Raw genomic sequence first — 25,709 nt, 5'->3', positions numbered from 1 at the left:
AACGTGGCCTGGCGCTCCACGCCGCGGCAGAGGCTTTAATACGGCTCCCCTCCTGATGGAGAGGAGTTTCATTTAACCCCTCTTGGCATACAACACTGGAAATATTCAATTTCCCCTTTAAGCTTTTTAATAAATACATCCTGGCGCACTCAGCCAGATAGCGTCTCTATCGTCACCCTGGATACGTCTCCAGCTCCACACAAGTGGCAGCAAACTGGATTTGGGTGATTTTAGGGGCTTGACAGAAACATTTTGTGGTGGGTGAAATTGGAGCCGTGTGATCATAAATGGCCTTAATCCACCCGTCCTCTTACCAAAGCCTCAGCCAGACACACACCAGTTCACGCCGAGTATCTGGAGCGGCGCTGCGTACAGCGGCTCCCCGCGTGTTGCTTTCCATGTCCCCGCCGCTCGCGTCTCGGCAGCCTCACAAACATGACGAGGGAATTGAGTCACGCTGCAGTTGTGCATTAATCTCACTCTTTAATTCTGCCCGAGTTAATTATACTTGGCTCCTGCATTAATGAGACTTGTCGCAGCCATGCAGAAGCAAATGAACTGCATGTGGTTTTAATTTGCATTCTTTTTTGTTTTGTTTTGTTTCAAAGGACTTCTGAAACCTCCTGATGTCACGCTGTGGCGGCGGCGACTCTGTTACGCCGTCACTTCACACTTGTGGGATCAGAGTGTAAAGCAGCATTTTAATGTCCATGAGTGAGTTTGTCCTGTTGCAGTTTCTCAACTCAACTCTTCTGCCTGGTAAGTTCAGCCCATGTGTGAGGCCCCTGTTAGCAGCAGGCAGCGCCGGATCTGGGAGAAGTGAACAAAGACACACGTGAACGGAGCTCATGAGCCAAACATGTATGAGCACGACGGCGTGTGACAACTCATCAGCTCATGCGTGAACCACAAGTGGGGGGAAATGAATAAAACAGCAGCAACTGAGGAGGAAATCTCTGCTCAACCCCTAAAAGCCAGTGCAGCCATTTAAAGGTAGGGATCTGACATGTGTGGTCACATGTTCCAGCTGTGCCCCCCCAAAGACCAAGAACCGCCGCACGCACGCGTGTGTGTGTGTTTATATTCACTCACCAATCAGTTTTATCAGCTTCATATTCCAGAAGCTGAACATGCAGCTGTTATTGGACTTAGATGGAGAAGCTTGATGTTGTTGACTGACGTCGACTCACTTTTTAATGAAAAATAGAATAAAATAGAAGCTGAACGGAACAGAAACACACAATAAGTGAGGTGAGGACACCACTGGCTTCTGTGAAATTAAACTGTTTGGTTCTGCCTCCAAAACTGAGTTTCTGATTCAATCTTCAGAGTCACAGGTACAAAACAAGCGTCTCCTGTACTTCACCGCATCCTTACGATGTGTTCAAGTGCATCACGGCCGTCAGCAGACCTGCGTGCAAATGTGTTGCCAGATGTTGCATCACGCTAACGTTCTCTTGCTCTGCAGCGCCGTGGATTCCCTGATGACACGGTAAACACGGGAGCCGTTTCTACATTAGCTAATGTTGGGGGCGGGCTCAAACAGATGATGCGTTCTGAGAGAGAGAGAGAGAGAGAGAGAGAGACATCACTTAATTGTGCGGTTGAACCCTTACCAACACACACACGCACACTTGCCAACTGTATTAAGCGGGTTGCACCGAGCCCAAACTGCCGGAGGCGTCTATGATATTGCAACATGAAAGTCTCAACAGCCCTCAACTCATCAGGCACTGCGGCATGAAGTCACTGACAACACACACGAAACATGGCTGCCTTCTGTTCTGTAAACACACCGCAGTGACAGTCACGAAAACACAGCCCTCTCAATGTTCCCTCCGCTCGCTGAGCGCTAGAACTGCTCTGTAACGTCGAAACGCTGCTCTGCAGTAGCGTGGACGAGCAACAAGCTACAGAACCGAGTCTTTATAAGGTGGATCCAGGCGTTGATGCATGAGAGCGGCGGGAGCGTCAGTCCAGCGCCATGTTTACCGAGCATTTCAATAAATCAAGCGTCGCTTTAGTCGAGCGACTGCAACAGAACTGACTGCTAGCAGTGTGGATGGCAGCCCCGCCGGCGCCGTGTGGAAGTTCTTCTACTGCATGTTGTGCTACAGCCCCTCAGTTGTTGTGTATTTCCAGTACATAAAAACTTCAAACTGCTTGCAGTACCTAGTAAACCCTCGTGCTACTGTTGCGAGGGCGAGGCGCATCAGAGCGCTCGGTGTGGAGCGGTGGGGCGCGTTAGCAGGTTCACCTCGTTGTGAATGTAACCCTGACATTTAAAGACTGCGGGACACGGTTGTACTGTTCTCATTCCGGTCTCAGAACACGATGCCGACTCTCCTCTGCATTTGAGACGCCGCTGTCGCGCCGCATCATTCTCACGGAAACTCTGATGTGACACCGCAGGCCAGAAGATGGAGAGCGAGAAGGTGAGAGAGCTGCCTTTGACCGTCACAGAAATAGTAGCATGAAAGCACCCAAAATAACAGAAGTGAACCTACTGTTCTATTCCTGTATACCTCTCCCTCCCAGCGACGCACACACACACACACACACACACACACACACACACACACACAATCATTTCTTGTCACTCCATAAATCACACAAGGACACGCCGGCACACACACTGACATGCTGGCTCAGACATGCCACCTGGGGCAGAGAGTCAGGGGGACATGTAGACACTCGACCCCCCAGCCCATTTGTTTTAGTTGTTTTTGTGTGTTTGAGCACTAGATGAGAGTGTGTGTGTGTGTGTGTGTGTGTGTGTTTTTGCGTGCGTGCGCTCCATATAAATGCAAGTATCAGCTAAGTGTTGTTGCCGTATACTGCATGTATTTGTGTCTCTATGCATGTGCTCAGTTCATGATTGTGTGTGTGTGTGTGTGTGTGTGTGTGTGTGTGTGTGTGTGTGTGTGTGTGTGTGCGTGTGTGCACAAAGGCTTGAAGCATGTGCTGACTCCGTGTTGCTCAAAGATGGAGCTGCTGGCATCCATCATGTTTGTGGACATTCAAACTCAACCTGAGAGGTTTGATGGATTCCAGTGAGACGTAGCATAAAAGGGCGGGGGGGGGGGGGTCAAAGGACACATGATGACACACCGAGACTGTAAAGCTCCTCATTGTGATTTTGGGCTTTATCAATAAAGTTTGATTGATTGTGGCTCTGTGCTCCTGGGAGGAGCCACGACGAGCAGAGTTTAATGGCCCTGCTTGCTATTCCGCACCCATGGAGCTTCTCCTGCGGCGCGAGGATCCATTAATCACCAACCATCTTTGTAATGAATATCAAAATAACTAAAGCTGCTGGCAGGACCCCAACATTTATTTATGACCTTTTTTCTTTAATAATTTGCGTATTTATGATGTTCCTTGCAGCACAGATTCCAGCTCTCTGGAACATGACCCCATTCAGTCTTTCAGCCGTCGTATTTTCCCACTGAGAAGTTTAATTTGTGATTCAGAGGTGTTGAGGCTGCAGCTAACGGGCGCGCGTGTGATTAACTCCGTAAACACACTTGTAGGAGGTGTGTGTGCAGCTGCTATGACATCCTTTGGAGCACTTCAGGTGCTCGCAGCGTTCTCCGCTCTCCGCCGGGGAGGCTCTCAGTGGCCTCGGCTGGTTGTGAGCCGATCTGAATCGCTGGGCCGAGGAGTCAACAGCTGCAGCTGGTGAATGAAGGTGTTAAAACTCTTCTCACACATCTGCCACATTTTGGACCCCCCCCCCCACTGCGTGAAAATGTGTCCTCTTTCACAGAACGGAGGAAACAAATAGACTCTCCAATCAGATCAGGCTCCTCAGAGGGGAGCTGACGCCACAAGCAGATTTATTCAACCCTCGAGGGTTTATTTTAGACTCCAGATTGAACGTGTCCTCGTCCCTCCACTGTGCTGGGACAGAGCAGCTGAGACAGTCCCCACTGGTCATTCTGCTTCAGCTACCAAACCACGCATTTCTCTGCAAGATTCCAGGAGCTTCTCCAGAATTTAAGGAGCCTCCTGGAATCGGAGGTGAAACTTCCTCTACCGGAGGCTGAGTTTCACTAAACCAGCTTCAAAAATCACTCGCTAACTTCTTAACGAAAGGAAGATAGAAAACAAAAAGCAATGAATGTAAACATTCGTTGTCCAGAAGCAACAACTGCGTTTGGGAGACACTCAGCAGCACCAGACAGTCCAGTCTCCGGTGGGCGGAGCCTAGAGTCACTGATTGATGGGTTTTGTTTTCCAGTGTGCTCAGCTGGTGGGGTAGCAGGAGAAGGATGTGTGCGATGCCAGGAACCAGTGAACCCAGTCGCAGCTGTGATGAATGTGAGCTGAACTGTGACGTCTGGATAAGAGAATGAGGGGTTTTTATGGACCGGCTGCTTGTCCGCCTTCCTGGAGGGAGATTCTCGTCAGAAAATGTTTCTTCTGTGCGTTCCAGACGGATCAGAAGAGAGAACGATGGCTGTTCTTTAGGTGTGAGGTGTGTATCACTCAGGAGACGAGGGAGGCGAGAGTTCTGGGTGTGAAATGAGAGTTGTCAAAATGCCGATTCTCTTTTCACACGATGCAGCAACGAGGAGCTGTGCCAACACACACACACACACACACACACGCCAGCAATCTTTGGCGGCCAAACATTACGCACCATCATCAGATGACCTCATCCATGTACTCCTCCTCACCCTGTGACAGCCGACTGACCTTTAGCTGTAGAACCAGCAGTGAGAGAACAACCAGCCGACAACGGCCTCGCGTCCCTGGCACAGCCTGCGTGGTCGGGGGGGGGGGCGATGGGTCACCACCACCACCACCACACGGACCGACTGGCCAGGTGGTTCTGTTCGCTCCAGCTCAGATTCAGGGTGCCTGGCATGAACTGAATTCACCTGTGATTTTAATGAATGAAGGGAATTACTGGAGCACATCGATGGATTTATCACACAAAAACTTAAAATACACATCGGATGGCATCAGGTCGAATTTCCTCTGCAGCGTCACATGACTCCCGAGTAAAATGCCACATAAAGCTGTTCTCAACGCAGACGACAGCCTGGTGTCAGCAGGTGTTGGGGCCGGTGGGAAAATAAGTGCATGTGTTCCTTGTTGATTTGTTTTTGCTGACCTCCTGAGGCTGTCTGGACCCCCCGGGGAGGCCCGCTTTGCTTGTAGACGCTTCTGCAGAAAGAAAATAACTGATACGACCTGCAGGTGATTTCCAGCTTTGAATGTGGACTCAACTGTTTACAGATCAATTGTAATATGCTTTAAAATGTATGAAATCCTGCTGAACGAGCCCAGCGGCCGGCGCCGACCCCGACGGTCCTGCTGACGGTGCGGAGGCTCGACTGAGACGGACGAGGTCGTGCTCCTCTCCTCACACTGGAGCGCGACAGCGGCTGATAAACCCGTGCAGACGTCCACACACCACAAGACACGCTCTAGTTACAAGTCTCGGTCTCAGGTCAGTTTTCTAGTCCAGAGTCAAAGATGAGGACCTGAAGGATCAGCGAGAGGGCTTTCTTTTTTCAGTTGATTTACATCAGAACTATTTTCTTCTGCCGACGTTTGTCTTTCATTTCAATTCTACGAGAACGAGTGCATCAGTTACAGCTGCAACTGCTGTAAGTGCCTCTTATTCTTTTTTAACCATGAAACATTGTGTTCAAGGGCTGCAGCGAGACGTCTTCGTGACATTAACGCCGCTCCGCTTCATCATTTATGCCATGGAGCTAAGATGGACAGTGAGATTAAATATTCTTAAGTCTCTGTGCATGTTTATGGCTTTTTTGCTCTTGAAATGCCTGACGTGCAGTCAGACGCACGTCCTGTCGGGGTTTCTGAGCACTGCTGCTGTTCTGGTCCGGGGGTCCACTGGTTCCCCCCTCACCGAACCCCCCTCGCTCATGAGGAGGAGCTAAAGGTCGAATGATGCTGACGCGTCCAAATGATTGACACATTCCCTCTGGATTCCCTTTGGGGCGTTGGTTATTTTAGCAGTTTTGCACGTCAGAAAAGCAGCAGGCTAATTTTTATTTTGTCCTCAATCTTCCCTGAGTGCAGAATCGCTCTTTGGCAGGAGTGTTCGCTCGTCTCCAACAGCTTCACATTTGTTGAATGATTCCTCAGTTTACCCAGCGAGTTCCCCCCGATGTCTCACAGTAATATTTGTGCCTGATATGATATTTCATGACCTATAACGACACCAGGCAATGATTAAACTCTAGCCAGGGAGCAGTGGGACTTTTACTGCTAAGCAACAAGCTCTTCTTCTTCTGCAGAGAAGTTGAAGAGAATCATCAGAGCTTTAGAAATTTCTCTCATCGTGTCACGACATCCTGAGTGTCACAACCTCGCACAACTTACGGGCCTCGTTCAAAGTGAAGCTAATCAGACAAAATATCAGCCGCAGCATCTGTTGGAAGAAAAGAGTATGGCAGGGCTGAATGAGCGCGGCTGCCGGACCGGCCGTCCAATAGCCATGCTGTATTCAAAATGGATGGCCGCTGCCAGAGAGGGAAAATGGGAGCTCAGGGGGGTGAAAAACAAAGCAATAAGTGAGAAGTGGCACAGTACAAAGCAGAGGAGGGCAGCAGGGACCACGAAAAGCTGAAGGGATAAACAGAGGGAGGAAGATGGAAGAGCTGAAGATTGGTGAGAAAGGTGCCGCATCGTGAACGAAGAAGAGAACTGTCAGGCCGACTTGACCTGAGCGTCCAGGATACGCAGATCTGCGCATGAGGGATTTGTGTTTTCAGCCTCGGCGGCCGAGCACGAGCTTCGAGCACCGCCGGGAGGTGGACAGGAGCGAAGGGACGGCCGCTGTTGTGCTGCAACACGCCGTGATGACCAAGACCGTGCTACCAAGGTCTCCGCTGGTACTGTAGGAGAACCAGGGGGCAATCAGCTGAGAGTTCCACCTTCAGATGGTAGTTGTGGGTCTTTCACATCATTGAACGCAGGAAATGCTGCTTCAACCAAAGCAAGGTTAGAAACAGGTACTGCAACGGCGCCGTCACTGGCCTCCATGCTGCTTTCTACTTCTGCTACCCCCCCCCCCCCCCGTTCTATGGTGCTAGAATGTGACGACGCAGAAAAAAAAACAGCAAAAGAAACCTTTGTCGTTGAGGGCAAAATGTCAAACACCGTCGCCATCATCAACTCACAGTGGGAGTGGGATTTACAGGTGGGAGTCTGAAGCCTTCTGGATGTCAAACGAGCCCCCGAGCGCCACGCCGGTCAGCCTGGCTCCTCTGCAGAGCTCAGCCGTCATGAACTCAAGAAACCTCACATCGAGACACTAAAGAAGCCGTTTCTCCAAAACCAAAGTCCCCAACTCTTCATTTTCCCGTCTCAAATCTGCTGCGTGAAATACAATCAAAAGTGGAACATGGCTGGCGCCACCAGGTGGGATTGAGCTGCGTGCGAACGAGACACGCGGGTGCAAAACGAATGTTTCCCTGTCGCATCAAATCCATCTCCTCTTTCCATTTCAGCCGTAATCAGTTAGTCAACCCCCCCCCCTCCCTTCCACCCCCTCCCTCTACATCCGGTGTATTTTGTTTACCATGGAAATCTAGCATCCCTTCTGTAGTAAATCAGAGCTGTGCTGATTATAATGGCGTCGTAATTAGCTGATTAAGGATGGAGAGAGCCCGTTAAGGATGCTGGCCAGACGAGAGTACACTTGATTAGATAATTATAATAATGGGTGTGTTTGAATTGTGATAGGAGTTATAATGCCACCATGAGAATCTATTAACACACACAGTGGCTGATTTTTAACAAGCAAGAAGCAAAGAAGAGCTTGTACGTATTAGGCAGTTTAAAATACTGCACCCTCAGGATGTGTTTTTCTCTCATTCTGTCTTGTTAGAAGTTTTTCCACATAAAAAATAACGAATACGTTGGATCTAAAATAAAAAAAATGAATAAATGCATGCAACACTTGTAAATCATCAGATCTGAAAACATGCCAGGCTCAGCACATCCGGGAATAACGCAAGTCTGTTCCATTAAAAAGTCCACACAAAAAAAACAAAAAAAAAAGCGTTGGTCCTGTTAGAGATGTTCCACACAAACACGCCGGCTAAAATATGCACGACATGAAGCCATGAAGAAGTGAGGGCACCGCCCTCCATCAGCCGCAACATTACAGTGAAAGCAAAGTCTGCTGGTTAAAATGTGAGTAATCCTGCTCCTGCTGCTCTCCTTGGAGCCATCACTCATGCACTGGAGGAAAGTCACAGCCGATAGGTTATTTTTCACCAGGAAACAAAAGAAGCTATTCCCCCGAACTAAAGCCTCCCACTCTGCATTCATAATGAAAGATTATGGCATCAGATTGATGAAGATGGCTGTCTGGAGGGTCTTTAGAGCCATTTCCCATGAAATGGGACCCTGTGAGCAGCTGGGGGAGTTTGGATTTTGGAACAGGCCGTTTACACGGCATTGCAGGCAACAGGAAGGAGCCGAAAAAGACGGCTCACCCAGATGCAGGCTGGCGCCGCCTTCTATGGTTGTTGAGAAGAGACAGACAAGATAAACTCAAGTGCAGTGAAGCCAGAGGAATTAATGCCGATTCTCAGCCAGTTGCACTTCACCAAAGATCCGGGTCGCGTGGCTTCGTCCTTCCACGGCGGCTTCAAATAGGACATCGATCCAAAGGGCAGCAGTTCTGATTTGATGTTAAAAAAATCATATAAAAATAGTAATAGGGGCATTTAGTCAGTCCAGGTTCTGAAGGTGGGTGTCACTCCGATGCTAACGGTTGCTACCGGACGCACAAACCATGCAGACAAGCAAACAGTGTGTCGCCAGATTCATGTGGCAGTTGCAGCGTGCGCTTTTACTTTTCTCATTGCAAAGATCCAATTTTTCCAGCACAGGTCATCTGTGATTCACTCACACACACACACACACACACACACACACACACACACACACCCTGAGAGATGAGAAGCCAATACTGCCCACAGGGGATTCTTTGATCCTCCTGAAGCCCCCAGGAGCTGATGAGGAATCCCTTCCGCCGCATGTTGTCCTGAGCCGACCAATTAGGAAAGACAACTGACCCATCAACGTGGCGGCTGGCGAATTTGATGTTTTTCCTGTCTGACTGGACCGATTAACCTCAGGCAGCACCCACGGGAGGACAGAGATGATGCACGGACATGGCTGTCGCACTCTGAATGTAGAGTACATTTGCTCTGTCTATAATTACTGCAGCAACAACGCAGGGCGTGTACTTAGATTTGGAGTATTATGTCTGTGTTAAAGGTTCTATAAGCTCACACTATTGTGCAGTATCCACTGAATCATTCGCAGTACTCCGTGTCTTTGTTTTGATACTGGTTAGATAAAACTAAACAAATTAATTTCAAGGACTTGGAACGCAGTACAAATGTCAATGCTGTAGACAAATATTAAAATATTCAGTGTTGCTTGTCGCCGCTACACCTCAGGATTGTGGGTAGTGTAGTCATTCCCTGTGAGCTTGCCAATGAAACCAGTTTTTGGTTCATCAAGGTTGCCGTCATTGAATATGAGGCCTCTCCTGGGGAAGATTCCATCAACCTGCTCGCTCGTGGGGAGTCGACCTCGCTTGGTGACCTCATTGCGGACCTCCCCTACAGACAAGGTGAATGTGAGTTTCATTTCCAGAACCCGAGTGCGAAGTTCTGAACAGCGCAGCTTCAAACCAGCTCAGTTTGCTGCTCAAACCTGATCAGCAGGCTTACAGTCACTGTTGGATGGATCATTTTTCGAAGCAACAGAGCAAAAAGTGGCTGCTCCTGCCAATAGCGCCACCAACAGTTTTCCCTAAAGTACTTCTTGTAAAAGCAGGAGGTGATTTACTGCAAGAAAAAGAGTATTTCTTTTTTTTTAAATGTATTTTCTTTCCTGAGGGCTGAATAAATACATTCTGTCAGAAACGAGCAGGAACAGGTTTTCCTGATGAAAGAAAGTGTGTGAATGGAGCAGCAGAGAGGAGAAGGGAAGCTGAACCAGGTGATAATGCAAGCGGCGGGAGACGGGCGACATCTGACAAGTGTCTGATTTGAAACCTGTGAATTCAAATTAACGCACTGAAGAGCTTCACAAAAGCCAACTGAGAGGAACACAAAGGCTCCAAACTTCTCCTCCACATCAATGTTCGTCTGTCAGAGCACGCTGGTAGTGAGGCGGCCCGCCGCGTTACCAGGGGTTGCTGGTGCGACACCCGGTGTTGCTGCAGGTGGGAAGCCGGATGAAGACGGGAGTGAAACTCCTCGCTGTCAGATGAAAAGAAGCAGAAAGCAACTCCACATGTAGGGGAAGAAGCACGTCCACGGATGAATCACCGCTCGAATGAGGGAAGCTGAGGAACAGTGCCTTTTTGTAAAATAAGTTACTTTAAAGCACAGAATTGATTTAATTTCTGTATTCATTGATGCGTGTCTTTAAGGCCTGCTGAGGTCACCACCGCGGCCACTCGTCTCCTCTGCCCCACTGAAGTGCTCCTAAGTCGCCCTGCTCCGGCACCACAGGCCCCCGGAGAACCACAGCACCCCTTGTTCTGCAGCGCTCTCCAATTTCTGGACCTTTCTTTGCGTGTTTTTGGACCGAGATGTTCAGTATTCTTTCACAAGGTTGCTCAAGAGCTCCCCCTACACCACATGGCACTGATAACGCCAAACGCAGGAAAACCTGGTCAGTGGCGTGGAAAGTTGGGCTGATTGTGGCCTGCGGATGGAGCGGCCAAACCAAGCTGCTGGATACTGGCAGGAACCAGAACCCGTCTGATCCAGAGCGTCCACGCATGCTCGTGTTGAAGGCAGCTTGGCAGCCAGTTGATGAGCCTTTCTGGTGTTGTTTCTGTCTCAACCTCTATATTCTCCCCAGCATCCAGTCAAACGCCGCACCTCATCAAGGACAAGCGCCTCCCTCTGTTGCTCTTTCTTCTTTAGAAGAAGCGGTGCAGCAAGAAAAGCTAATTTCACGAACCCGATTGGTTCTTTAGAAGTGACGATTCACACAAGAACGTACAGAACTGGGTTTTAGCTCCAGATTTAGACTATTTGATCAGAGAGCTCACGACTGCTAACACCAAACCTAAATGAAAGTAAAGCTACCTCTAATTAAGGATCCTTCCAAGACGTGACGACCAAACACATCCGTCACTTAGTCCTCTTCAGAGTACAAGCACAGACATTAACAAAGACACACACACACACACACACACTAAACAAAGTTCTGAGTCAAAAGGAAAGAGACAACCTGGACACAAATGTGTGCCGTACTGTAGACCCGCACACACAAATCCAAATGGAATAAAAGGAGGGGACATCAAGACGCACGCCGCATCTGCTGGAAGGCTTGAGCGAGAACAAACCCATTTAAAAGTGCTGCTGTTTTCGACTCGTGAAAAGCAGCAGCAGCCAAGCAGATTTAAATATTTATTTGTGGGTTTTGGAGTCGGATGAGCTCTGACTGCATAAACAGATTAGCTGCCACAGTCTACAAACATGCTAATGTCCACACACACACACACACGCTAGCATTTATGCACATACACAGCTGACTGCACACATGCAGCTTTATAAAATCTGATCCAAACTTGCATATTTGCATGTTACTGTCACAGTCCCTCTCTCATACACACACACACACACACACACACACACACACACACACACACACACACAGTCACTAGTGCAAGTGTTCTCTCTTTCTGTTGTATCCACTGATATCCACTCTGTTAGACAGCTGACAGACGCAGCATGAAGCAAACCCAGGCTGTTTTCTTCAAATATTTGGCTGTGCATCTTGTGTGTGTGTGTGTGTGTGTGTGTGTGTGTGTGTGTGTGTGTGTGTGTGTGTGTGTGTGTGTGTGTGTCCAGGTTTTCATCCCTCACCTTTGATGTTGTCCCTCTTTTCCTGTGTACATCAACCATTCTGACTGAAGCCCCTCCCCTTATTCAATCCATCTCCTCTTTTTCTTCTATTCTTACATCTCCTGCTCGTCATGCTTTTTCTTTCTCCCTTTCATTCCTCCTCACATTCATCAATCCTCACTTCAGGGGTCTCCTTCCCTTCCTCCCCTGCTCGCCCCTCCCTTCTCCTTCTCCGTCACAGATGTACTGACAGACTCCGTGATGTGACACAGTTGTTGCCACATGTTTCCAAGTCCCAGATGGTTCTGGTACCACAGGACCGCTGCAGGGACCAGGGAGCCGGTCACTTGAGACGACAGGTGACGCTTGACAAAACTGCCAGGAAGATGCTGAGTAGGAGGAACCACAGAAGGACCCGAGAGTGTATTGAAGTGTATTTTGACCACGAGTACCTGTACCTTTCACTACCTAGAACTTCTCTTCAATGAACTGAAAGGCTCAATGTTGTCGGCATTTCCTCCACAGCCGAAAGCCCCCAGGACGAGTAGGCAAATCAGTCACATGACGATTGTATAGCTCGTAAAATGCTGTGATGCTAATTGAAGCCATGCTGTTGTTGCCCTAGCCAAAAGCTAACATTAGCAAACAAAGCGTGGCTCAGCGGTCGCTCCAGCCTTAGACCAGACGGTGTGTCGAAGTGACCTTGAGCAAAATACTGAACCTCTAACTGCTCCTGATGAGACGCTTTTGTGTGTGTGTGTGTGTGTGTGTGCGTGTGTGCGTGCGTGTGTGTGAATGCGGCAACACCGTAAAACACTCTGAGTACCGCAAATGTAGAAACACTTTCACCATTTAGCTCCATGCTGCTGCTAACCTCTAGCTAATGCTAACTGCTAACAGTGCTATAGCACAAAAAACAGATTTAATTGATTTTACAAAATGATCTTGTTCATGTCCGCACAGAGACCCGACACTTGATGTTTGCTTGAACCAAAGCAGGACCTGTCAGCGGCGCTGAGTCACCAGAACACGAGCCTGCAGCTGCAGCTCGAGCGAGGGGAGACGTCTGAAATGGACGGGAGCCGGACAGGAACAGTTGCTATTTGCAAAGACTACTGGGCGTCCGTTGTGTCTGGAGGAGCCAGGATGCAGCCGAGAGCCGCCAAACCAACCGTCACCACCAGCTTGTGACAGCGGGGACGGACACAGAGACAATATGTACCCCACCAAAATAAAACCAGCCAGCAGCGTCTGACATTAGACAGCAATGGAGAACCTGATGGCCCAGCGGTGGACAGTATTTTCACTGAAGTACTGTGTTTAAGTACACCGTTGAGGTACCTGCAGTTTACATGAGTATTTATATTCCAGGGATTTTGAATTTTTCTCATCTTGCCATCCTCTGTACGATACAGTCTTTAAATAACGATTTTCTATGGTTAGCATTGAGCAAACCGTATGTCACGAGGGTTTCTGGCTTCTGAAGAACCTCCAGCTGGAACCGCAGACAGACTGACAGCTCGGCGCCGGCGAATTCTTTATTAACATACGTTTGTAGCTTGTAAACTCCTCTTGACGTACATATTTTTTCTTTCAATCTTCCTCTTCATCTCTTTCCTCTCTCTGTATTTGACTTTAAATCTCAGTCTGTCAGCCTCTCTCCTCATCCTTCATGTCTGTCTCCAGCGCCGCTTCCTCCTCCCGTTACACTCGGCAGACTCCTCAATCTCAAGCTCCATCTTGAATCTCATCTTCCTCTCTCCCTCCTCGTCCTTGCCTCTGTCCATCTCACTTCTATGTCTCTTTTCATCCTTCCACCACACGTGTTCCTACATACATATTTATATTTTCAACTACTCTTACATACTGAGCTCATCCCCATTGCTCTCTCTCTTCCTCTCCTCTCTCTCTCTCTTTCTCTCCATCTCCATTCATGCATGAATAATCCATATCGGCCTGATTCCTTTCAGCAATTCTCCCCTGTAGCCTAATGAGCCTATAGCGCTTCCTCGCTCGCTCTCTCACACACACACACACACACACACACACACACACACACGCAGAGCTAAGAGTAGCTTAAGAACATTAATACCAAGTTAACAGGATTTATCTCTCTTCACCTCTATTTTCCTCCGCGGCTCCTATCAACCATCCATCGCCATCCTCATCAGCATCATCTCAGATTTGATCAGATTAATATCTCCATTGGGGGACATAATTGGCTTTGGCATTCACCAGAAATAACTTTTGTTAAGTAGTTTTAGTGGCATCTTAAAAACCCCCAATCTGGGATGCATCCGCGAAACCTGAGTGACGTCACCTGATATTAGCCTGGAACCGCTTCCCCGGCCTCTCAGCCTCAGAGCTGGAGAGTTTGGCTTCAGGACGCATTATTCACCGATTCAACCATGAATGATCAAGAACTGCAAAAAATAAGCCAATAATATGACATGACATCCACCTGTCAATCAATCCTGGGCTTTTAGTGGGCCATCTACTTTAGCCAGCTCGCAAAGAAATGACGCGTTGGTGCGTCTTCGTCTCACATTAAATTTTCAAAACCTGTGCTTGTCATGGCATGATCTACCGCAGTCCTTGAAAATGAACCTAATAATCTCATCTTGAAAACACGCGACTGTGGGTCATGCTATCGGCGTGCTAAGCTGTAGCTACATTTGCATTTTGTGACACAGCGGATGACGCTACGGGAAAAAAACCATCACTAACTAGCGAGCAAGAAAAGAAGCGGGAACGCGGACGACGGCGGGGTGAAAGCACGGCCGGTGGAATCTAACAGCTTTGGAGTCATAACTGCGCCGCACCGCATTAAGAATTGAAATGTTCTTTCATGAAAATGGATATTTCAAATAATTTACTGAGCTGACCACTCCTCTCCGCACATCGGCGTATTTCTACAAACCGACGCCCATTTGAAGCAGATGGTGCTGCTAAATTATTTAGTTTGACATCATATTTAATAGAGAAGCAGGGGCATTTGAGAAATTACAGTGATTATAAGTGTGTGTGTGTGTGTGTGTGTGTGTTAGAACATGCAGCCTGTGTAAACATTATTAATGTGTTAGTGGTGTTTCCAGCTGTCTTTGTGTTTCCTATGTTTAACAGGCATGTATGAGAGAGTGTGTGTGTGTGTGTGTGTGTGTGTGTGTGTGTGTGTGATGTCCTGTGAGGGTCAGCCCCCCCCTTCCATCAGCTAGACTGCAAACATCGCAGTGGGAAAAAAATGATTGGCTCTTCTTCCACCTCTGTCTCCATTTGTTTTTTTTCCCCCTCTCTTTCGCCTCTAATCAAACACACACACACACACACACACACACACACACACACACACACACACACACACACACCCCTTCACCTTGTCCATCTCTTCTTTTCCATCTCACTCTTCCATTCCCTCGTCATTACGCCTGTACCTCTGCCTGCTCTGTCACTCCTGGGATCATGCACGCCCGCTGTAATCTCACAGTGCTGGATGAGTAAATTGCTTTGATTGGCTCGCCATTCGCCACGGTAACCAGAAGGAGTGGAGCTCAATATGGTATTCAGCAAAAGCACAAATTTGGGGGGACTTCTGTTCAAATATTTGCAAAGCCGGCCCGTACGACGAAACTTAAAACTAATCCACCAAAATAACACAAATATCTCCTTGGTGAAAGCTGGGCGAATCATCCAATCCTGGCCTCTTACTCGGGCCCGTTTGGGGCGGGGCCTACTTCATTTAAAGACGGGGGAGGAGTTGCCTAACTTCCCTCAGCCCTCCTCCTGTACTCCTGCTCAGGCAGCCTGAGTGAGACACGGTCGTAGTTTCACTCTGGAGGGACGGGGTGACGTTTATAGGTGCTCCTAGCAAAGCTGCTGTGCCAACAAGTTGGTTTCTACCTCCGTCCCTCTTCCCACAGTTGCTGGTGGAGCAGCGCGGTTCAGCAGAATCCCCAGCCCTCCGCTGAATCCTTCCTCCGTGTGACGGACTCTTACCAACCATCGCCAGAGCTGCTGGTTTCCTGTGTCTGATGGAGGCGTGGCGGCGGGGCAGAGGTCACAGCCCTGGGACGGAGGTGGAGGTCTGGCCCTGCTCTGTCACTGGGAAGTCTGGAGTATTCATGTGGTTTTGCAGTACTTTAATTCACCGTTTCCATCTCAAGGTTTGACGGTGGCGACTTCCTGTTAAAGACGTCGCTCGCAGCTTTGCGACTGATACCTTTAAAAAGTAGTACTAATATTTTAATTACTGCGCTTTAGTAGAGTTTGCAGGAATCTGCACTTTCCTTCGCTATTCATTTTTCTGGCTTCTTTCCCCCCTCTCTTCCTTTTTTTTCCCCGTTCTTCCTACTACTCACATGTGAAAACCTTAAAAACACTCCTTCCCGTCTCGGTCTATCAACTCCAGAAATAATAACGTTCACACACTGTTGATGAACTCGTCATTATCGCCTCCAGCCAACGCCAACGTGAACTCTACAGAGTCGTGTAATGACTTCTTTTTCTTTCTTTCCAGAGAATATTTGAGCGACATCAGTGCTTCCTCACTCTACTTAATGAAACAGCGTCACCGTTCAACCTGAACTAATCTGGCTCATTTTGACACCTTGCAGCTCTGGAAAAAGGAGTCAGATCCGTCCCGTGCTGCTTTGATTTGCTGCTTTGGGATTTCTTCAGTTGCTTGGCAACAGATTGTCAACAGTGGAATTTTCCTCAAAGCTTTGAAAAAACAGCAGTAATCAAGCTGCTCCTAAAAAAAGCTCATCTGGATCCATCAGCGCTGGAGAACTACTGGCTCGTGTCAAAGCCGCCATTTATTAGCCAAATCAAGAGAAAGCTGTTTTAAAACAACTCTGCAATTTCCCGGCAGACAACAATTATCTTGGTAATTTCCAGCTTAGGTTCCACCGCAGCACTGAGACGGCTCTTGTTATGGTTCTTAATGGGATAAGGCCAATAACGTGGTTAGGGTCCGTGTCAGGTGGCGGGTTGGTGCTGCGCTCCCATGGATCAGGTAGATGATGGAAGCCTGATGGCGAAGGTGTCAGGAGTGATTAGGGGCTCCAGCGTGGAGTGGCACCTTCCTCTCAAACCTGAACATAATGGCGCCTGACTGATTAATTGGACTTTGAGGGCATCGGTCCGGCCCAAGCGGCAGAGGCAGCCTGTTTCTGAGTGACGGGCTGTTTATGTAATAAGCAGCTCAGTGGAAGCATGTCAATTATTTGTGGGCGCTGGAAGGGGCCGAGCGTGGAGGGCTGTCGTAGCCAGACGGCAGACGAAGCCTGTCCTGGGTCTGAATGGCAGACGATGCCTCCTTGTTTACATTCATTCACGGCTGGCGATTGCCAAGGCCTCTTATGGGTCCCAGAAGGGGAACAATAACACACACAAAGGAAATCAAACAGTAGAAATTACACCACGCCAAGATGCCGCGGGTTTGCCACGATCCAATTACACAGCTGATTTATTCTTTCAGTTTCATCAGGAGCTCACGGCTCTGTGACATCTTGAAGGTGAGAAATGACACGTGTATGAGACGGACGCAGGACAGCAACACATGACCCGCTGGTCTGGGATCAGAAGTTGCATGCAAAGCTGAAGGAAAACCCTGAAACCCCCTCGCTGTTGAACTCACACCCAGGAGGTCATTTGTTACCCAACCGTAGCCGTGCAGTCGCCCATAATTGTGTGTCAGGGTTTGACTCATCACTTGTTGCCGATGCGAAAGCGTAAACTCGCCTCCCGCCTCTCTGACAGAACCTCGAATGCTCGGAGGGAAAATACCAACCGCCTTACATCAGGAAAAAAAGCTTCTGCTGCTGCGTGCCGATGCCTCCGTGGCGCTCACAACCCACCGTCAGCAACTCGGCATCAAGGAGCGGCAGCGAAACGCCGCTCGGCCAACAGATGCGGCTCACATGACCAATCCCACCCTGCCCGTTCACGCCGAGTTAGACGCCATAATCACGACGCTACTGACACGCTTGACTCTGTTTCAGCTGAAAAAAAAGATGTGCAAGATGAGGAAGGGTGTGAAAAAGAAGAGAGCAAGTGGCGTGTTTAATAGGAATCTTGTTGAAAGGTCCCATGACATGGAAGTCAGAGTGCTACTATTACATATATATATGTATATATATATATATACTGTATATACATACACACACATATATATATATACACACACACATATATATATATATATATACATATATATATATATATACATATATATATATATACACACATATATATATATATACACACACATATATATATATACACACACATATATATATATATACACACACATATATATATATATATACACACACATATATATATATATATACACACACACATATATATATATATATATATATATATATATATATACACACATATATATATATATATATATATGTGTGTATATATATGTGCTACTTTTGCTCTCCGCGACACAGCAGTCAAGTCAGGCATCTCGTCTTCTTAGTCTCGTTGACGCGAGTTCAGCCCGGGCACAGAAACTCCTGGCGGATGTATGAACTGCCCAGTTCCACAACGTAACTCCTTTTAGAATATTAATATAATATAGTGAGCCTCAGAAATGCATCTTTTATGTGCTGTAAAGAGCTGGGCCAGCTATGTGCCTCGTTCCAGTTTTTTGATGCAAAGTTAGCTGCAGTCTGACTCAACCTTCTGATTTAATTCTCTGCAGCAAAGCTGATGAGTCTGCTTCTCAAAATGTCAGAGTATTCCTCTACGACGGTGGCGTCAACGTTGTCATTCACCGCGTGTTGAAGTTCCCCTCCCTCCTCTCATTAGATTGTTCTCACTCCTAGCAAGGAAGCCAAACAGGGAACGTCTCTCTCTCCCCCTCTGACTGAGGGAGTGATGCAAGAAAGTGCTGGTCCTGCAGCTAAAAGCAACCAGTAGCACCGAAATAAACTACAGACCGATCCTTCTGGTCTGAGTCCAACCTGTGGCACACATCAGACTTGTCCTCTGAGCTGCTCTTCTGTTACTCTGTTACAGTTGTAATCACAAGCAGCGTCACCCTTACTGCCCTCTTCAGGCGGCATTAATTATCGTATTTTATTCCATCAGTTAAGATTCGCTTGTCATTTAAATGGTTTAAACACTTCAGATCAAACCCCTCCAGCGGAAAATGGGACTGCAAGACTCTGGCACTTTTATTTTGGGCATCAGAGGCTGAAAAAGGACTGTCATAACTACGAATTTTACAGCCAGTTTAGACCAAAGACTCAGAACAAGACAAGCTGAAACCTGCGAGTACTTCTAACGCGGTGGTGGAGGTGTGCACCAGGACACGCAGCTAAAAAAAACACGGCAACCGTGTCATCTTACAGCGGAGCTTTGGCCTAAACTGGACCTCAGTCCTCATTCCAGTGCACAGCTGAGCTGAGCTGTAAATTAATGCCCCAAGACCAGACCTGACCGAGCCCTCCATCTCTGCCACTGCTGGTAATGGTCCAGGGTTGTAGTAAAAGTACCTCATATTTTATTATTCAAACCAAATTGTATGGACTAGGGACAAAGGCCTCTCGTACCTGGTGAACGTCTGTCACAGGAGACACGCGAACCAGAATCTAAAGCAAAAAAAGGCCCATTTTTGTGTCCATTAGACAAATGCATATTTTCAGTGAGGGATATGTGAGTCGCTATCTGCGTTGTGTTGAAGCAGCAGTACTGAGACATGATCTCAGTCAGGGGCAGATTGCTATAGACAGGCTGTAGTTCATGGAAGGATGGATGCTGCACCCTGGACTGTCAATTACCAGAGTTCTCCTCAGCCAGAACCTTGCTTGGCAGTGCCTGTGTGTGTGTGTGTGTGCGTGTGTGCGTGTGTGAGAGTGAGTGAATATGTGTTTCTTCTCCTTTGGGTCGAGCTTATATTTGCCGATTTTTTCTGTCTCTGCCACCATCCATCAGCTTCTCCTCCTATCAGCCTGCCGGGCCACCATTTTGATTTAAGAAAAGGCTCCTGAAATAAGGCTCTCCTTCTTCTCTGAGTGGGCCGCAAATCAGGACGATAAGGCCTGAGCTTAGTATTAATGGTGCAGAAAATTAAATTAAGGCCAATGTTGGGTGGGGAGAAAAATGCCTAAGTGGAAAACAAGTGGAGGAGACTGGAAGGAAATATGAGGAGAGATGGAAGTTTGAGTGGAGGTGAGAGAAAGGTCATAGAAGAAGATGCTGGGGTGATTGATGTTTTAAAGAATGGGAAAGAAGATAAATTCCGGAGGAGGAGGGAGGAAAGCGGGGTAAGATGGTGGTGGGGAGGGCCTGGGTGGGTGGGAGGTAGGCAGGCCGCAGCAGCAGGAGGGATGTTGGGAGGCTATTTCATGAGGAAGATGGTAATTGTCCAGCTCGATAAAGAGACCTTTAAAAAAACTATTTCGTTTTTTTTTTTCCTCCACGAACTCATACTGTTAATGGGATTTCTGCTCTCTGCCCTCATGGTCATAAACACACTCACACACACACACACACGCACCAAACGGCAAACAAAACCCATCTCAATTTCACACACACACACACACACACACACACACGTACACACACGTATTCCAGCGTTCACCCTCCGTCACTCTCCAGTAAACTCTACTCAGATAGCCACGAAGCACAGACACGGCCAGACAGCTTTCCCTCGAAGACACGCACACAAAAATAAAACGGGGCAGTGAACAAATTTTGATCATTCTTCCAGATTTTCTGCCACTTTTATGCTTTACTTACAAGCCAAAGAACAAAAATAATAAATATCATGCAAGAGTAACTGCTCAAGAACCAGCAGCTCTGTACGGGACAATGTCTGACGTGGTGCCCATGATCAGGCTGTCAAGAGACTGGCGTGTCCGTCAGCGTCTCATCATAGACACTTGGAAGGGCGTGAATTTATATTTTCCTGCGTTGGTAAAAGTTTTTCAGAAGCCATAAATCCGTCTACATGGTAATACCCTAATCAATACAGTTAACATTCACATGCAAGCCACTTTCTATTTTGATTATTTACAACAAAACTGTATCGAGCCAGAGCAAAAGGCTCCCATGACGGTGTGACTAATACCTGGAAAATTCACGACATCCCCACGAAGTTCTTTTGCAATTAAAACTTCAAATAACAAAAAGGACAGATCACAAATCCCATTTGCCAATGGGACAAATAATCCTAGGCGACGCAGCCAGCTCAGCCATGACTCAGCAGCTAGCAGGAAAGCTAACGTTATGCTAACAAATTCAAAGTCCGCTGTACAATACTGTGTGTGCAATTGGTGAAACTGTGAATATAATTTGATATTATGTTAAACAACTGGATTGTCTTGCTCACCAGACGTACTGTCACCAAATCAATAACCAGAACAGCGCTGATTTGCCATAAGTGGGCCGATCTTGTATGGTAGGAAGTAGCAGAAGTACTACACTTGTTACAGAGGTATTCAGAGCAGATGTTTGACTGGAAGTACTTAGTAGGTGGTTTTTTTTTTTAATTATCATTATATGAGGAATTAATGGACAGCCATCAGCCTGACAGCATGATCTCAGTTATTACACTCCAGGCTTTTTAAATCAAACAACATCCTCCAGAAAAGCTCGGTGCTGCTACTCCAACCGTGAGGCACTTATCTGGTACACGGACATATAAACGTAAACAACTCAGATGCTCTCCATGAAGCAGGTGTGTGTGTGTGTGTGTGTGTGTGTGTGTGTGTGTGTGTGTTAGGGAGAAGTTGGAGAAAAAAAATGCAACTGCAAAGACAAATTACTAATACAGTCATGTAGGCCTCTGAGGGTGCGCTCGCATCACTCCTGCAGATCAGTCAATCTATAACGCCCTCAGCTCCTGCATGCTGATGATGCCTGTGTGCGTGTGAGTTCCTCTGAAACCAAGCGTGTGTGAAATTGACATTAGTTTCATTTCACTGAAAAGTTAGTACAACATCTCCAAGCCTACTGCACAAAATGACCACAATCTGTGTCGACTCGATGGAGGATTCCGTACTTCCACTGCTAACGTGACCTCAGTATGGAAAATAAAGCAACCCTTCCGTTCCAATCGCTGTCTCCTTCCTGGTTCTCCAGCTACCACTCGCTGAAAACATATATTTGTGGACACCATTTAATGGTGAGTACTTTTGTTTTGTACACTATTCACAAAGTTCTTGTGAGTGCGACCCCCAAGGGCAGCTCGCACTCTGGTAGGCACATTGTGCTTCCACCTGGAATTAAATGTGTTACGTAAACACATGTATTGCTCTGCTTTTCTTATGCCCGCATTTGAAAAACTACCCCCCCCCCCCAAAAAAAGTATACCAGAACAAAATGTCAGTAAAATGAAAGGTAGAGTCCTTTCAGATAATAAATCTCTTGGTACCACCAGACAGGATGTCATGGAGATCTGTGTATTCGGTGAAATGAAAATAAATTATTTCGAAAATGTCCCGATGTCTCACAACAAACAGGTTTTGTTGACAGGAACACGACTCAAAATGTCCTGATGTGTCAATAAGTGGCTAGGAACTTAAAAACTGTCCTCCGGTTTCTTTCCTCTTGAGAATTCTGAGTAAAATGATGCAGTCTGTAAAAGGGAAGTGTGTGGAGACTCACCGCTGTGAAATGACACGCTAAGAACAAATTATGATAACACTCAGAATGACCTGAGACATGGCGCGCGCTACTCATGCGCTGTTTGATGCGACCAGGCTGCCTCTGGAGATGCTCTATCGCTGTGTCTGGACTCGCCTCCGTCCTGAACACAAGTGTTGCACAGCCAAATTGAAAAAATGTCACAAGTGGCCGGCAGCAAGAGGACGCTAGCGTGAGGGAGCACAGCAAACCTCCTCCTCTTCCTTTTTACCATGTAGACTTGGTGTTTTCACCCACGATCCCACACTTGTAACCCCCTCCAGTGCAGCACTGTATACGTTCTATAAACAGCGAGGAGGGAAACATGCACTGAGTGATTTTTCTTCTTTTAAAAACGCTGAAGTGCATCATTTTTCACGCAGTAAACGTTAAACAAGCAGCACAGAGCTGAACAGCACGCAGGGCGAGGGCTCGTCGCGAGCTTGGAGAGAGACAAATGGCTAAACGTTGTTTATTGCAGCATTTGGTGGAAGGCGAGAGAGAGAGAGAGCTTTACAAACTGGATGAAAACCTGCTGTCATCGCTCGGACTGAATAAAAACAGAAAACAAACTATATTTGAATTTCTTTTCTCTTCCTGGCGACCAGCATTGGAGTTGCACCCCCCCCCCCCCCAGAGTACATGTACATTGGTTGACCTTCAAACACCCCATGTGACACAGATCCTAGTCATTTTAGCTGCCAATCATAAACTGCTGCGTTCGTCCCTCAGCATGACAACTGATAATCCATCAGGTGGCGAAGGTAAACAACATATTATTTTAAATGCAGACCTCCATGTCCTCGTCTTGCTGGACCAAACAGACCTGAGGTCAAAACAGTTCCCTCAAGAGTTTCCGTGAGACGGCGTTAAACGAGGACTGAGTGCATGAAGTGACAGCCAACGTAAATCGCAGGGATTTTAACAATGCTGCTGATTTAGGAGTCACCATCATCTATTTAGAGAGAAGAAGAAGAAACGTCACAACGCACCACGTAACGAATGGATCGACTCCTCGACCCGCAGCGATCCAGGCCCAGGAATCTGTAATGATCTCCACCAAGGATGGAGTACTTTTGCTGGAGGCCAATTTTCACCAAACTTGGGATAAAGTATGGAGGATGGAGGAACCCAACAAATGTGGGGGTAGATTAGTCATAGTGCCACCTGGTGGCAATGTGAGATGACACCACGGTGAGGCACCTCATGGTGAAAACCAGTGACTGGACTCCACCTGGTCAGATCTTTCCCAGAGTCTCAGGTTTTGATGACAGTCCCCGTCTGGCACCGCCTGGTTGTTGGAGGAAGTCAGCCTGACAGCGCTAACGTCACACGACTCCATGTTGTCTTCCCCTGAGCAGCAACATCAGCTGTAGTAAGTGTGTCTTCTCTGTCGCCCCCTAGTGGATGCAGGCAGTCATTATCCAGTTCCCCCTCAAAGACGCATTGAAGCAACAAAGGAAAAGGAAAAGTTGTCATTCATACCTCCAGCATCCATGTCAAGACTCCACTCAGCTTTGAATTGAGAATATCATTTCAAGGAAATCTAAAAGGTGCTTTTGTATGAAAACTGCAAAATTAAATCGAAACAAATATGAAGTCAAGTTCAGACAACTGTGTCCTGTCACTGCTTGGCAGTCCTCCGGATCCCCAGGCGGCCCTGAGTCAGACGGGGACTGTCTGTCAGAGGGGACCTCAGGGAAAGCTTCACACACAGGCAGGAGTTGGCTGGGTCACCCCCTCAGCCTCCAACCGTATTCCTGCGAGGCCTCCAGGAATGTTGCAGCTTCCACTGGGCACAGATGGTGCGGTGTCATAAGCCAAAAAAAAAAAGAAAAAGTGTGAATATCTGGTTCCATCGCTACGTTGCACACCAACACTGCCGCGTGCCATCACACGGCGACACAGATGCTAACAAGCGCCGAGCAGCGCTCATGACTTCACGTCCAAATCGACAAAGAAAACATTTCAGAGGAAATATGAGCCCTCATCTTCCGCCTCACTCTGTTTCAGCTCCATTACTTTACATTTACGGAAAAATTTGGAAGAATAATAAAGATAGAAATCCAACAACTAAAGATACACGTCTTTCAAGTTTGCTCCTTTGTAGTGACAATCTCACGTTTCGGAGTTTTTAGTTGAGCTTTGTTCTGACGAAGTCGTCGTCTTGTCTCACGCGTCCTCGTTTTCATCATGGCCGTCCTGCTCCTGTTCTTACACCTTAGTCAAAGAAAAGTGAAGCTATTTTAGACAGGTTTTTGTCGAAAAGTTCAGTTGATTTGCAAAAAGGACAGCGTGCACTTGAGCATTAATTATTCACCAGATTCAGCAGCGAGCTCATTTCCATTTGCTGTCCTTGAGCGTTTGACACAACATAAATAACAAAATAGAAGTCACACTACCGATTCAAGATTTGGTAAATTAACCTTAATTTCTCAGCCCGTCCTTCCTTAAAGAATTAGCAGATGAGTGCGTGTAGCGAAAACGGCCTAAGTGACTGTCGCCATCTAGTGGCTGAAGTCAGCATGACACAGGAACGTAAGACATGAAGTGACATCAGAGAGGAGAGATTTGTTGCCGCGGTTACTTTGTGGCGTCACTGATGTTGGTTTCAGTCACATTTGTGTCCACTGCACTTGATCCACCGGATCCCTGTTAGCTTCAGCTGAGGAAATCTGAAAAGGTTAATCTATGACATCACTCCTACCATGAGCGCGGACGCACAACCAACGCCACTGGCGCAATTGAAGTGTTTGTTTACTTCTTCATCAAAGCAGGAGAGGGAGGATAATTTGGTGAGTGTGTGTATGAGTGTATGTGTGTGTTCCGTTTTCTCAACGATCTGTTAACAAGGTCACATTGTGCAGTCGCCTCCCATGGGGGGGACAGTGTGACATGAATCATTCAGTTTTGAGGTGAGGATTTGTTTTCTGGCTAATGTAAGGTCGAGATAAGACTGGCCCGGGTTGCCGGGTAGAGCTACGACCGTGTGTGATGTAAACACGGCTCTGGGTGTGTGTGCGTGCACGTGTGTGGGTGTGGGTGAGTGAACCTTTCTGTCACTCTACATCTACCTGGCTGCCAGAGGCCTGCTAACAAGGACCACCCCCCTCACAGGATAACACTCTATCTGCCCATCACACACACACACACACACACACACACACACACACACACACACACACACACACA

At 47.5% G+C, this 25,709-nt stretch overlaps 1 protein-coding gene and 1 long non-coding RNA gene across 5 annotated transcripts in view; both read right to left on the bottom strand.

The window, feature by feature from the left end:
- Positions 1-25,709, bottom strand: part of LOC147258012 (protein phosphatase 1 regulatory subunit 29-like) — a 181,061-nt gene that overhangs the window by 132,782 nt on the left and 22,570 nt on the right. Inside the window, exon 2 of one of the 4 annotated variants that reach the window (XM_086212318.1) lies at positions 1,093-1,556. The exons of the other annotated variants lie outside the window; for them this stretch is intronic. The gene's annotated coding sequence lies outside the window, so the exon portion shown is untranslated. The remainder of the gene's footprint in view (positions 1-1,092; positions 1,557-25,709) is intronic. 4 annotated transcript variants of the gene reach the window in all.
- Positions 23,202-24,694, bottom strand: LOC147258013 (uncharacterized). Its single transcript, XR_015117498.1, has 3 exons — positions 24,640-24,694; positions 24,003-24,309; positions 23,202-23,917 (listed from the first exon to the last, which is right to left on the bottom strand). It is a non-coding gene; the product is annotated as an uncharacterized LOC147258013 (long non-coding RNA).

Source organism: Aulostomus chinensis, chromosome 8 (genome assembly GCF_037954235.1).
Source record: "Aulostomus chinensis isolate RoL2024-O1b breed Wild chromosome 8, RoL_Achi_v1.0, whole genome shotgun sequence".
In the NCBI taxonomy this organism is placed as follows: Eukaryota; Metazoa; Chordata; class Actinopteri; order Syngnathiformes; family Aulostomidae; genus Aulostomus; species Aulostomus chinensis.
The sequence above is the reverse complement of the archived record's forward strand: the minus strand, read 5'-3'. Positions and strand labels throughout refer to the sequence as shown.